The sequence below is a fragment of the Pocillopora damicornis genome, chromosome 1 (assembly GCF_964200805.1).
Source record: "Pocillopora damicornis chromosome 1, jaPocDami1.2, whole genome shotgun sequence".
Classification (NCBI taxonomy): Eukaryota; Metazoa; Cnidaria; class Anthozoa; order Scleractinia; family Pocilloporidae; genus Pocillopora; species Pocillopora damicornis.
In genome coordinates this window covers 16,703,950-16,718,179 of record NC_142670.1, presented here as the reverse complement: position 1 = coordinate 16,718,179, position 14,230 = coordinate 16,703,950, and the positions used below count along the sequence as shown (strand labels likewise).

Below are 14,230 nucleotides of genomic sequence, written 5' to 3'. Positions count from 1 at the left end.
TGGTCCACTAGCCGTTAAGGGGATAGACCTTAATTTCGTGAGCACTTAACATCACAATCAGTAAGGAAGTTGCGTTATAATGAATTCGCGAGTATTCATTTTTCGCCGCCATGCACTTTGAGGTAAACCCGTTGTGAATAATTTTGTCAATGACTTTTTTATAATCGTCTTCCATTTGTAGTTCGAGTCAATCTTCTTAATCTCTGCCGACTTCAATCCGTTTAGGGTAAAATTTTAATCGTTTCAATTATTCTATCTCACCAAACTAATATTTATTTTGAGGTTTCCCTCACTTTACAGGTAATTTTTACAAATATTTTAAAGGAAAGAATGATGACTCAGCTCTTCAAAAATGGTCAGCTTTTGGGACAGAAACTATTACCTATCGCTTCCGGATATCTTGGAATGGTTAGCCAGTGAGCATCTGATGACCAGAAATAGAAGAAAAGAGGGCGCTGTTTGCGCCAGATGGCCAATAATGAGACAGGCTTAATGACAACAGATATAAATGTCGCGATATTGTCACGAGTCGTTCATAAATTCAATATCCGGGTAAACAAAGTCAGGTTAAAAAGTTTTGTGCCACACAAGCATTTCAAACAAGGTTTGCTGTAATTATGGCATTTATTCGATCGACCATGCCACTAGAAAAATTTTTTCAGCTGTCACAACCTTGTTTCAGTTTTCTCTCGGTTTTACCTCAGGACAGGCGAAATCCTGCTCTGAGGAGAATAAATTTCGCAACTAATTGACAACTTACAAAACTTAAAACAACTAATGAGTTTCCTATATTTTGGGTTTCGCAGAATTTCGTAAACGTTTTTCAGAAAGCTGTACGGTCTGTTTGTTTGTTTGTCTGCTAGAACGTATCACAAAGATAAGTGATTCTCAACTTCCGGTTTTAGCCCAATTCATTTCCGCTTTGTAACCAAGTTGAGCCAACCACTTAGTGCTCAGGATATATCGCGCTCTTAAAGCACCCGATTCGCTCATAATTAACCGCTTACATGCGGATTTAATTAGTATTACATTAACGCATACAAGCGGTCAAAGTAGGGCCTATTTACCTATCGTGAACCTGTGACGTATGGGATTAAATATTAGTGCCCTGCTCAGCACGCTTCGCTGACCCCATTGCTTGGTCTTTGTATCCCTGCACAACGTGGATCATTAGGTTATTGCACGTCTGACCTTTTTACTTTACAATGGAAAGGCAGTCCCGATTAGTTTATTCAGGAGAACAAAAGGAAGTGCTGACCACGTTTTTCAACGAGGGAATGACTTCCACCAAGAAAGCGACGTGCGACAAAATTCGTGCATGTGCCACAAGAGTCGGCATTTCGGAAGACCAAGTGAAGGTAGTTTAAGCTCTCACGGCCTTGATTAACACTCATTTTATCCCAGGCACCAGGATAACTAATTTCCTGTACTAAATTTCATGTATGTATGTTAAGAGTTTTAGGCCATTTGAAGTTAGTGTAATTTAATTTTTCTGATCTTTTGACCTATTCTGTTACAAACCACGTTGATTTAATTGCGATCTAAGGACATCTTTCGAGCATTTTTCTAATTTTATTACAGACAGGCTTTATATGAAGTTACAGTGTAAGGTTTTCGCCGGCCAGTTTAGTCCTAATTCTGCGTTGTCCATAGCTATAGCCTTTCACAAATGATGTGAAAGCCGTTTGATGTCGAAAGAAATTAAATGAAGCATGTGTTGTACTTTCTCTCCATCTAAATAAAAATAACATGGAACGACGAGAAACCACAAAAACGATCTTAAACCACCTAAAAGCATTGTAAACTACTTGAAACCACCTAAAAACAGACAAACCATCTTAAACCACGTAAATTGACACAGGAAAAAATATCTGATTCCCAAATTGGGAATTTCTAAGAAATTCCCAAAGTTAAATCCCAATAACGGGTATTACATGGGAATTTGCATGAAATTCCCAAAGTAAAAACCCAGCATTGGGTATTACGTGGGAAAGTATATGCCAAGATTGGGAATTAGTTAGGATTTTGTTACAGGAAAAAGTACAAATTCCCAAAATTGGGAATAATAAAGAAACTCCCAATGTAAAACCCAATATTGGTTATTACATGAAAAGCAGTGTACCAATCTTGGGAATTTAGTGGCACTTTTAAGACCATTTCCCAAACTGAAACCCCAATCCTGGGTATTACACAAGAATTTCAATAAATTTCCCATTGTTAAAACCCAACATTGGGAATAGTGTTGCAGACTTTGGTAAATTGGTGGAAACTTCTGTCCAAAAGATCAATTTCAAATTGGGAACTTTGCAAAAGGTAAAAAAGGAAGAGTTTATTTCAAAATTCCAAAACTGACAATTTCTCAAACTTGTAAAAAAGCAACTTTGTTAAAATGATATTGTTTTGAAAAAAATATGGGTGAAGCATTAGGTTTCGAGACAACTTCCCCAAATGTTATTATAGGTTGTTGGACTGCTTCTATTTTATTACACTTTACTCCAACAATAAAAAGCAATAGTGGAGAAGGGGACATCCAAAGCGCCTGAGCACAATACTAGGGATACTCCCAGTGAGTTCAGTATCATTCAATGTTAAAATGCACAATTTCTATACTTTCCTCTAAGAGGATTATGTCCAACAGCTGGGAATTGCATCAGTACGTGTACTGAAATGCATGGCAACTACAATGTGTTTGCGTGTTTGGAACTTGACTTGACTTGACTTGACTATGACATAAAAATCAAGAGAGTTCCAAATTATAACATTGTTTGAAATTTAAAACCCTGAAAAATGATATGTTGACTTTGAATTATTGAAGAATGTCCTGGGCATATCAAAATCATGGTCAAGTCATTTGCCAATACATTTTTTGCTGTTTAAACTGTAAAACGTATGTACCCAGATCTGCATTCTTATCATCAGTTATTAAAAGTTAATACCTGTACAAAGATGATGACTGATTGCCTGAACATGAATCCTTTCAAGGAAAGAGCCGCAATGTCCCTTAGAGTTCTTTAAACATTCGTCCATTACTCTGCCAATTTTCTGCAGATCTGCTAAGTATACTTTTGAAGTGTACTTGCTGAGGGCGTGTACCTTCACGAACCCAGAGACCTGATTGCCTACCCCAACGAGGATGGGGTATATAAAACTGCACCTGGACAGTTTGAGTCCTTTCCTGAACTGCTAACACTACTGCTCTCCACGGGTCTGGGTCATCACCCTTTGTGAGTAACATATCACCCACTTCAGGATAACAGGGAACAATAACACTGGAGAGTGGAAAGCACTGTCTCTGAAAGTCGATACAAATGTAAATGCTTGGATCATTAAGATTTTCTGGATCTGGAAAAAGCATAACCTTCCGCTGGATTTTAGAAGAATGGACAATCTTTTCAGTACTTGATGATTGATTGATTGACCTTACTAAGGCTCCCTTGCTCCATTGGTGGAGTTGCTTTTCAGAGTTATAGATCACTGCCTGGAAGCAATCTCCAACAACAAATAAATGATATTCGTGGCTTACGTTTGTCCTTAGCAGCTGAGTAATAGTTAAAACACATTCATTGCCATCTTCAGCAGAAACGATTATGTTTTCACCTACTCTATAAAGCATTCCTTTGTTGCCATTAACACTGGTGAAATAGATACTACGACATTCTTGTGCCACATCACCAAGGCTTTCACCTGTTATACCTTGATCCTGGCCAAATTGAGTAAGGATGGAATTCCTTTGCACTTCTTCAAACAAATGCACAGGTTTTGATGCTCCAACTAGTATACCGTTAATTTTGGCCAGGTGATTTGCTTCATCAATGAAATGCTGTTTGGCATTTTCCAATTCAGCTAGAGATCCATAGTGTGCCTCCTTTGGATAAGAAACAGTTTCTGCAGAAGAGTTTCCTTGCGCTTCCAAGGAAGAACGCACCTTAAGAACTTCTCTGCGCAACTCTGCCCTCGCAAAAGTTATTTCAATATTTTTGAAGTTGGTTGATATTGCAATATAGCGACCAACTGCACGCTCAAAGTTGTAGCACCAAAAGTTATTTGGAGGACCAAAGTTTATCACATCCTCTTTAATGTGTGTCAGGTTATGATTGACAGCATGACAGTAAGTTAATCCCTGGCTTTCTTCAAATAGAATATTATATCTTTAAACAGTCTCGTGAAAAATTGCTGTGGAGTCAATGGTCCGCCCATTTCTTCCCTGACAATATAGATACTCAACAATTCTTGCTAAACACTCCCAGGTTTCAAAATGTTCTTCCGAAACAAGGCCTCCCAAAACTACTTCCGAGATGGGGAAAGCAAACTTTTAAAAGTCTTCAGCTTTCCAGTACCCTATTCTTGAAAGCCTGCTCAGATATCAAGAAGAAAGAAATTCTGCAGTCCAGGGCACTTTAAATAGTCTTTCTTGAAGTATTTTCTGATCCAAAAGTTGATTAGATAGAAGGAAATTAAGTTTATTTCTTACAACTCCAAGAGCAACCGTGTGCATAACATCAAAAACACAGTGTTTGCGGTAATCAAAACCATATAATGCATGGAGACGATGAAGCACAGACAAACCAGTAAATCCTGATTCTTTTGTCATTTCCTGAGCTACAGTTCTTCTTTCTTCCTGTTCAATTAATTGCAATGTTTCAAGTTCATCGTGAATTTTTCTTTTTGGCCATGGATACCTTGTCAATTTTCGGTAATTTCCATAGTAATAGTGATTACTACCAGGGTCCAAGATACTTCCACATTTGCAGCGTCAACAAGGGTTTTTTCCACAGAAAATTCCCTTACAAACCTCACAAATAGCAACATGGTCCCCAGTAACACACAAAATAAGATACCTTAATTTTGCAGGCCCAGAAGGGAAGTTAGGCAATGTAAAGCTATAATTATCAACTGCGATGCCATTGATAAATCCATCTTCAATTTCATCAAGAAGAGGTGACAGAAATGGATCCAGAGATATCTGCCTTCTTTCTGGCAGCAAATACGCAGGCACAAAACCGACAACAAATATCTCAGATTGTTTTTGTCTGTCTCCCTTGGACATATTAGGTATCTGAACTTCAATAGCTCCAGAGCCATGATTGTATTTACCATCAAATGGCTGAAATCCATCCCAATGAATAATGTACGTTAAGTTTCTTGGATCTCCAGTTGCTTTCTGGATAACAGGGGGGGAAATGACTGCACAGGATAAACAGGTTACCAGATTTTGTCCATCATTTCCATCAGGAGAAGAACTGATATCTTGGACTGAGACATCCCCACCACAATTATCACATTTGGCAGGTAATTGCCACTCTTCCTCAGGATTCCAAAACCACTGAAGCTCTGAGAAACGTCTTCCATCCCATATCTCACTTTTGCATGTGAAACCCCAACCATCTTGATTTTCTTGTCCAAGCCAATGATCCTTTTCAAACCAGTGTGACAGCATATTTTTGCGAAACATAGGATCACTTGCCCAGAGGTTAATCTTAGGACCTAAGCCAAGATAGTAGTAAGGAATAGTTCCCTTTTTGTTACAGTGAGGACATAAATCATCTTCTGATGACATTAAACCAAAGTGACATCTGTGGCTCTCATCAAGGCAAATTATGTACTTTTTAGCATCCCTGTAGCTGACAGAATGCAAAAGTACCTCTGCATCTTTCCAATATTTTGGCCACAAATGTTGATACTGCTCACTAAATCCCATCATGAATAGTTTCTTTCCCCAGTCCAAGATATGATCAAATCCAATGTTTGACAATTTTAGTTCAAGCTGCAATTGTAGAGCATCAAGAATTACATCTAGTATTTGCTCAGTTATTGTTCTGGTTGGGTCTACATCACCTGCATGAACGTGTAATTCATTCCATTCGTTTTCTTCAGGAGTACCAGAATCGAGACTATCCACGAATGTGTCTGAGTAATCAAACATCTCTTGATCTTGGTCCACAGCTTGTAAAACTTCTTTAGATGATGACTCCTCAAAGCCTTCTATTTCCTCTTCGTGCAAGCCTAAATTTCCAGTTACCCTTGAACTGCTATGTTCACGCTTACGATGTCTGAATGCGGTCGCTCTTGAGACAGGCATGCCGTTGCAATCGTTGCAAGCACAATGAACATGCTCTGACTGGGAATCCTCGCAGATACAAACACAAATTTCCCAGGTTGTATCCACGCAAAACGCTATAATTTGTCAAATCTCGAGTTTTCCTTGATTGCCTCTTAAGTTAAAAGAGGGTTTCCCTTGCCTTTCGAATGATGCATGAGGAACATTTCGAATTATGCACAGAACTTTTTCCTGTAACACTCGATCGTGCGCGCTCATCCGCCATATTGAAATTGAGCCGACGGTGAAAATATCAGCGGAGATGTAAATTACCGAAAACGTGACTAAACGCCACCAATGAGAAACGTCCAAAGAACAGAGGCGGGGAAATTAGCCACTCAAGAGAAGTAATATATTACAAAAAACATTCTCGCGCGCTTTTTTTAGCATTCAGTTATAGGAAATGGTGGGCGAACACTGTGAGAGTCGTTCTCGTGCTTTTCTAACACCAAGACTTTCCTCTTCCGACGATTGTTTCTCATCCCAAATGGACAGCCCTGAAAGTGGAGACACTGATGATGTATCAAGTGAAAACGACAGCCTACGAACACATGCAAAGAAACAAAAAGTTAGACCAGAACAGCTTCCCTTTCCCGCCAGTTTGCTGGAAGGAAAAAGTGATGATGTTATTGTTTCAGATATAAATGTCTCTGGTAAGTTGTCGTTTAGTTTTCAATTTCGAAATTAATGCGAAATGATTCTCTTCTGTAATTCCCGATTGACAGTGGTGTTTATTCAAAACTTCAGAATGGACGTGCGAGGAATTCAAGGGGTAGGTCATGAGCATCTTCAGCGATGAGAGCATTGCGAAGAGATTTGTGGAAGAGGAAATAACCGGAACTACTTTACTCTCCCATCGCATTCTAAACGACAACTCGATGGAAAGGCTTGGCCTTAACACGATTGGGAAGAAAGAAAAGTTTTCTTCATCAGTTCAGAAACTAGGTTAGTAGAATTGAGCTTAAATATTTTAGATTAAGCTTACTGTGAGGCAGACACAGGGAGAAAAATGGTTTCTGTGAAACATTTATAATCCGTAAGCTTCTTTAGCCCCACTGGGCGAAAAATTTAGCATTTGATCACAAAGGATAAACTGGGAGAAATGCTTTCTTTTCAGTTTCCAATACATCTGTCAGTGAAGTTCTCGCGGGCTTCATGGTGTCACGTGGCTTTTCCCGCTCGGAAAGTGATTATTCCAGAGTAATTTTAAAACGTTTTCTTTATTTTTCTCATGGCATGGGCTTCTACCAGTAACTGAATTCCATGCTTGTATTCATTGTCGATGTCCTCACATGGTTCTCTCCTTTCTCTTTTTTTTTTCTTTTTTCTTTTTTGCTAGTCACTAAAAGAGGATCTGTAAATGCTTGTACTTCTGTGGCGGGTAAACAGCTGGATGGCAGACAAAAAGGAAAACTAACCCTTCCAGATATCAGATCTCTTGATCCTGCTACAAAGTCAATTTACCTAACAATGTAAGCATGATGTAACTACAGTATCACTGTCATAGAAAATGAATGTTTTCAGTGAAATGTGAAGAAAAAATATTTTGCAAGGCCTCTAGTCTCCGACTGTGAAGATCATAACAACAGGCATTTGCTTAGTGTTGAGTCAAATCAGACCAATAGATATTCAATATCTGGTCATTTGCACATGGAAATCATGGTACTTGAAGCTTGTATGTGGTGGTATTTTTAAGACTATTTATCTTCTTGCTCTTTCTAGGGTATTTTGACACTGCTAAATATCATCCAATACTCCTTGCCTCAAGAATTAATACTGCTGCATTTATTACTGTTTTAAAGCTACATCCTACTAACTTCTTTTTCTTTTATTTATTAGACGAACACGTATCCGTAGGGCCACAGAAAATGAGTTTCCTGGTAATAGTAATCCAACATTTAAAAGCAATCCAGAGGCAAGAAAACGACTAGACAAGTTAGTGAAGCAACTGGCCAATTCATGCTCAATTGAAGAAGTTAACTTTGGAGAAGGTACACTGTAGCTACATGTAGACAAGTTGTTTTCGCTTCTAACAAATTTATTATTATAATGTTTCAAACTTCCATCATGTGTTTAATTGCAGAGGGTATCCGGTCACATACAATGTCAGTGCTCAATGAAAGAAGGAGGATGGTCACCCTCGGATACAATTATGAGGAAGTATGTTTAAACAAAGGACCCCTCTCCATATTAACTTATTTAGAAAAGAGGAAGCTACCCTTACACTATGAACTCAAAACCCATGAAAATCTTGTGAAATAATTCATTGTAAATTCACAGATTTTTCACAGGATTTTCATGGTTAAATCAATGACATTTTCATGGTCTCAGTGCAATGAAAAATACCTGAAAATCCCATGAAAAACCTGTGAAAATGTCCATATTCACGACCCATGAAATATTGGGTAAAGTGACCTAGAAGCCATGAAATACCCGTGAAAATGGCATTTCATGGCCTTTTCAAAGGTACTGAGAAACCCATGAATTTCAAGCCCAAAATTTCATGGTGTCAAAGTTCACTAGTTTTTAATGGGTTGCAGCAACTCATGACCCATGAATATCCTGTGAATATGTAAAAAATTCATTGACCATGAAAATTTTCCTTGAATTTTCATGGCCTCTACATGGTTTTTTCATGGCACATGAAAGTTAATTACCAGTTAGTTTTCATGGGGTTGTTCGGAATATGCAAGCACCATGAAAATTCTTTGGAAACCCTATGAATTTGGAATTAAAAATTCTTCACTTTTCTTGTACCAAAGACTGTACTACAGTGTATAGCTTGCAGTATACCATAACTGTAATACATACACTATCACTTAAATTATACACTGAAGAACTAACCTATTTGTGAAACTTCTTGGTCCTGTTGTACAATCACACACACATGAAAGACATGACCAGAAGTCTGGATTCTCTGATAGTTTATTTTGTTTCACCAGCTGTTCATAAATATTACTTTAGGATTCCAAAATTGTGATAATTCAGTTTACACTTTCTTAAATAAAAAAAGTTGGTATGAAATTTTCTGCATAAAATTAAGATGTTAATGATTTTTAGCTCTATTTTGATATCACTGATTTTCCTTGTGGAGACATATTCTGCTCCTATATTTCTGTTTATTTAAACTATTTTGAAAGTATATTATAAATAAATTTGATGTGAAAAATATTTGGACAAAATTATTGTAAATATACTCACTGGTTTGATGTATTTTTGTCTAAACTTCAAATATCATTTCCTTCGTCTAATGTCATGTCTAAAATGTTATGGACAGTTATTATAATTTTGTAAAATTTAAAAAACGATCTCTGGCTAAAACTTTTAAAAATACGAGCTTTCGGCTGTTTGCGCTACAGCCTTCAACGGGTAAAATGATAAAAAGGTAAGAAATACTAGGTGTGAAGTACAAAGTAGGAAATTAAAAATGCTAATAACTAAGAATGTTTGTTAAAAATACTAGGTGTGAAGTACAAAGTAGGAAATTAAAAATGCTAATAACTAAGAATGTTTGTTAAAAAGAATGTTGTATTGTCCGGGCAAAGGACAGGAATTGTTGTCTGCATTGGGAGTTAACTTGGAATGCCACGCTTCCAGTGTTTTTCTTGTTCTAAAACTGCCTTTGTCAATAATTGATGCATTATCAAAGTCTATTGCGTGATTATTGGCCCAGACGTGATTGGAAATTCTTGAGCCTTTTGCCGCGGTTTTCACATTTCTGAGGTGTTCTTTCTTTCTTGTGTTGAAGGCCCTGCCAGTCTCACCAATATAACACCATGAACAGTCACCACAAGGAATTTTATAAGCAACATTTGTTTGAGATTCCAATAATGGTCGAAATTTTGGGGCCGGGAACTGTTGTTGGAGGGTGATAAGTGGTTTGTTCACCACTGTGATGTCGTGTTTTTTGAGGACACGAGTCAGAGGTTCTGTTACGCCTTTAATGTATGGAAGAGAGGCGAACGACTTGCGTGATTCGGACGCCTCGACCATCTTGAAAAATGTGCCAACAAGTTCCTCCGGGGACAACACTGTTGAACGTCGGGTTTTTTTTGGTCTGGATGTTTTTAATGAAAATCGATGGATAACCATTAGACTCAAGTGCTGAATAAACTCGATTTAGTTCTCGTTCTTTTCCTTCGGAGGAGTTGGGTAGCTTTAGGGCTCTGTGTAGAAGGGTTGCTACTGTGCTGGCCTTGTGTTTATTATCATGGTGATAATTGTAGTCTAGAGATCTGTCCGTGTGCGTAGGTTTTCTGTAAACATCTACAGCGATGGTGCCATTTCTACGGGTGACCAAAGTGTCGAGAAAGGAGATCTTATTGTCACTTTCAATTTCGATGGTGAAAGAGATGTTGGCGTCAATTGAATTTAATGTGTCATGGAAAGCTCGCACATTGTCTTTTTTGATAATGCAGAAGCTATCATCAACATAACGTTTCCAGATTTTAGGAGGGACGAATGAACTGTTAATCGCACTTTCCTCGATCTCTTCCATACAGAGATTGGCCACTACAGGGCTGACTGGACTGCCCATAGCGCATCCGTGTACTTGTTTATAGACTCTGTCATTGAACATAAAATAGTTGTTGGACAGGGTAAATTGGAGGAGTGATATTATGTCATTGATGTCCAAATTTGTTCTGGATGGAAGAGAGGCATCCTGTTCCAGTTTGTTCTTGATGTAATCACATGCTTTGTCAACAGGGATCGCGGTGAACAGCGATACAACATCGAAGGAAACCAAGACTTCGTTCTCGTCGATCTTGATGTCAGATATTTCTTTGGAAAACTGTAAGGAATTGGCAACAGAGTATCCGTTACGATTTTGAATTGGAGATAGAATATCCGTTAGAAACTTGGACGTGTTGTAGAGGGCTGAGCCAATACAGGTGACAATGGGTCTCAGTGGGTTCCCTTCTTTGTGGTGTTTAACTGAGCCGCGGATCGCTGGTGGTGTGCCGTCGGTTGAGTGAAGTTTACGATAGGTTGGGTCATCAATCTTTTTTTGTCTCTTTAAGGAGAGTAACATGGCATTCAATTCGCGTTCAATCCGGCGGAAAGGTGATGTGGAAACTAGCTCATAGGTGGATCTGTCATTGAGCAAAGTCTCCATTTTGTTGTCGTAGTCTGATCTGTCCATGACGACAAAGCAGTTTCCCTTATCGGCTTTCATTATGACTCTAGATTGATCCTTCTTAAGATCGTTTAAAGCTTTTCTTTCTTCCTTAGAAATATTCTTATGCGCCGGCAGTCTTGCTCTATGTAGGATGGCAGCAGAACTAGTTCTAACAGCATCTTTAGAAATACCAGGAAGGTGACGAATAGCCGCTTCGATTTCAGACACAATGTTCTTGTGTGGAATGCTCGTGGGCGTCGGAGCGAATTTTGGACCTTTCTCTAGGAGAGATCGTTCTTCTGGTAAGAGTGGTTTGGTGGAAAGGTTCACAACCCAGTTGTTCTTGTCAGACTTTTGATAACCATTGGATTTCATAGTAGCAAGTTTCTTGGCGTGTCTGGTGTTGGTGTTGTTGTTGAAAGATGTGGCTCTGTTCTTTAGGAATAGTAGCAAGGTCGCATAGGTGTCCTCCTTGATTAGGGAGCACAGTTCTACAGCGATGGTGCCATTTCTACGGGTGACCAAAGTGTCGAGAAAGGAGATCTTATTGTCACTTTCAATTTCGATGGTGAAAGAGATGTTGGCGTCAATTGAATTTAATGTGTCATGGAAAGCTCGCACATTGTCTTTTTTGATAATGCAGAAGCTATCATCAACATAACGTTTCCAGATTTTAGGAGGGACGAATGAACTGTTAATCGCACTTTCCTCGATCTCTTCCATACAGAGATTGGCCACTACAGGGCTGACTGGACTGCCCATAGCGCATCCGTGTACTTGTTTATAGACTCTGTCATTGAACATAAAATAGATGTTGGACAGGGTAAATTGGAGGAGTGATATTATGTCATTGATGTCCAAATTTGTTCTGGATGGAAGAGAGGCATCCTGTTCCAGTTTGATCTTGATGTAATCACATGCTTTGTCAACAGGGATCGCGGTGAACAGTGATACAACATCGAAGGAAACCAAGAACACCTCAGAAATGTGAAAACGGCGGCAAAAGGCTCAAGAATTTCCAATCACGTCTGGGCCAATAATCACGCAATAGACTTTGATAATGCATCTATTATTGACAAAGGCAGTTTTAGAACAAGAAAAACACTGGAAGCGTGGCATTCCAAGTTAACTCCCAATGCAGACAACAATTCCTGTCCTTTGCCCGGACAATACAACATTCTTTTTAACAAACATTCTTAGTTATTAGCATTTTTAATTTCCTACTTTGTACTTCACACCTAGTATTTTTAACAAACATTCTTAGTTATTAGCATTTTTAATTTCCTACTTTGTACTTCACACCTAGTATTTCTTACCTTTTTATCATTTTACCCGTTGAAGGCTGTAGCGCAAACAGCCGAAAGCTCGTATTTTTAAAAGTTTTAGCCAGAGATCGTTTTTTAAATTTTACAAGATGTTTCATCCTGGCTGCGGCCCCTCTATCTTTTCAGTTATTATAATGTCTATTTATGTAACAGCATTCATGTAAATTTCTTGATATGTTTTACACTTGTGATCAATACTCTCAAGGTAACTAACAACAAAACAATTACCAACTTTCTGCACTCTTGCATGCGTGAAGATATATCTATGGCTGACTATGTCAATGTCTCTCTGTTTTGGCCACCTGAGTGTGCCATCCTTCTTTCGGTTATCATTACTATTTGCATCTTCATCATCATTTGGACCAAGAGAGGCTGCTTTAGCAAGTTTGCATTTCCTTTCATCAGTTTTGTAGACCAACACTCTTCACTGTTTGCAAAATAAAAGGGGGCACATCATCAGTTATCTAAGAGCCTTTATTATGTACGTAGTAAACCTAGAAATGGATAACTCGCCAAAACAGGTTCTTTTCAACATGAAGCCGTCAGATACTAAGCGACGCACTGTGGAAGTGAGGTGAGGTATTTCGTATTCAGAATTTGACTGTATTTTTTATTCCTAAGAACGGTCGTAAGTATTTCCATACAAACTCTTGTAATGTTTCGCCAGATGATCACAGAATAAAAATTTTCAAGCTAAATCAATAGTTAGCGCGCGCGCTCCGATGTTTACGCGATCACTTCACGTTGTAATGCATATCGATAACTTCATCTTGAGGAAACCTCTTTGAAAAAACTTTTCAGACGGTCCATTGCGTTGATCTGGAAAAAAAGAGACTGCTACACAAACACTACGAGAAATGCAATTGGAATGGAACCATTCCGTTCGAGGTACGAAAAAAACCGCCACTTCTTCGTAAATCACGTGTACTTTCACGTGGTGACCTTAGGTCATCGCAGCCATCATAGGTCAGCGGTCACATAGCGACCTCACAGGTTATCGTGTTCGACGTTACGAAATGACTCCGAAGAGGTCTCGTTGCTGCGTCTGTAATCTTACAAAATAAAGCAGCACAAAAAGCTGTTCGGTATTTGGAATTCGAAGCAAGTAACAATCGACAGGACATCAGAGTCCGAGAAAGTCAGAGCTGACATCGACAGTGATTCCTGTGAAAGCGATCACGAAATCAACAACGATGTTGTAGAAGGCGATCTCAATGAATACATGAAGGTAACGTTTCATCCCGACTGAGAAGATGGCCTGACTCTGTTAACCGGCGACTCTATGAACGAGGTAAAAATAGCATTTTTTTTCAGGTTACATTTGCACACTATTCAAAGTTCCAAATTGAGGTGACAAAGTGATTGATTTTTCATTGTTTTGTTCAACATTTCGTGTAGATGCAATGCGTACTATTGCTGTGCAATTTAAGCATCTGTACTCTGCAGGTGCCTTACTGGAAAAGCCCTAGAAGATTCCTCAGCCGTAAGAATGTAACAAGGCCTTGCACAGGTTTCCAGAGTCATGGCTAACAATCAAAGCCAGCTGTGAGGCAGAAAAAATTCAACAAAGTCGTCCAGGCATGGCGAAGGCAAAAAGGCCCCAAAAAATCAAAGTGAGGATCAAACATCTGGGTCATTGCCTCCAGCCCCATTTGTCTCAACAAAGGAGCAAATTGAAGATCCATTGTT

At 38.8% G+C, this 14,230-nt stretch overlaps 2 pseudogenes; both read right to left on the bottom strand.

Moving 5' to 3' along the window:
* Positions 1-14,230, bottom strand: part of LOC149052354 (uncharacterized) — a 219,968-nt pseudogene that overhangs the window by 66,384 nt on the left and 139,354 nt on the right.
* Positions 8,617-11,591, bottom strand: LOC149052364 (uncharacterized; annotated as a pseudogene).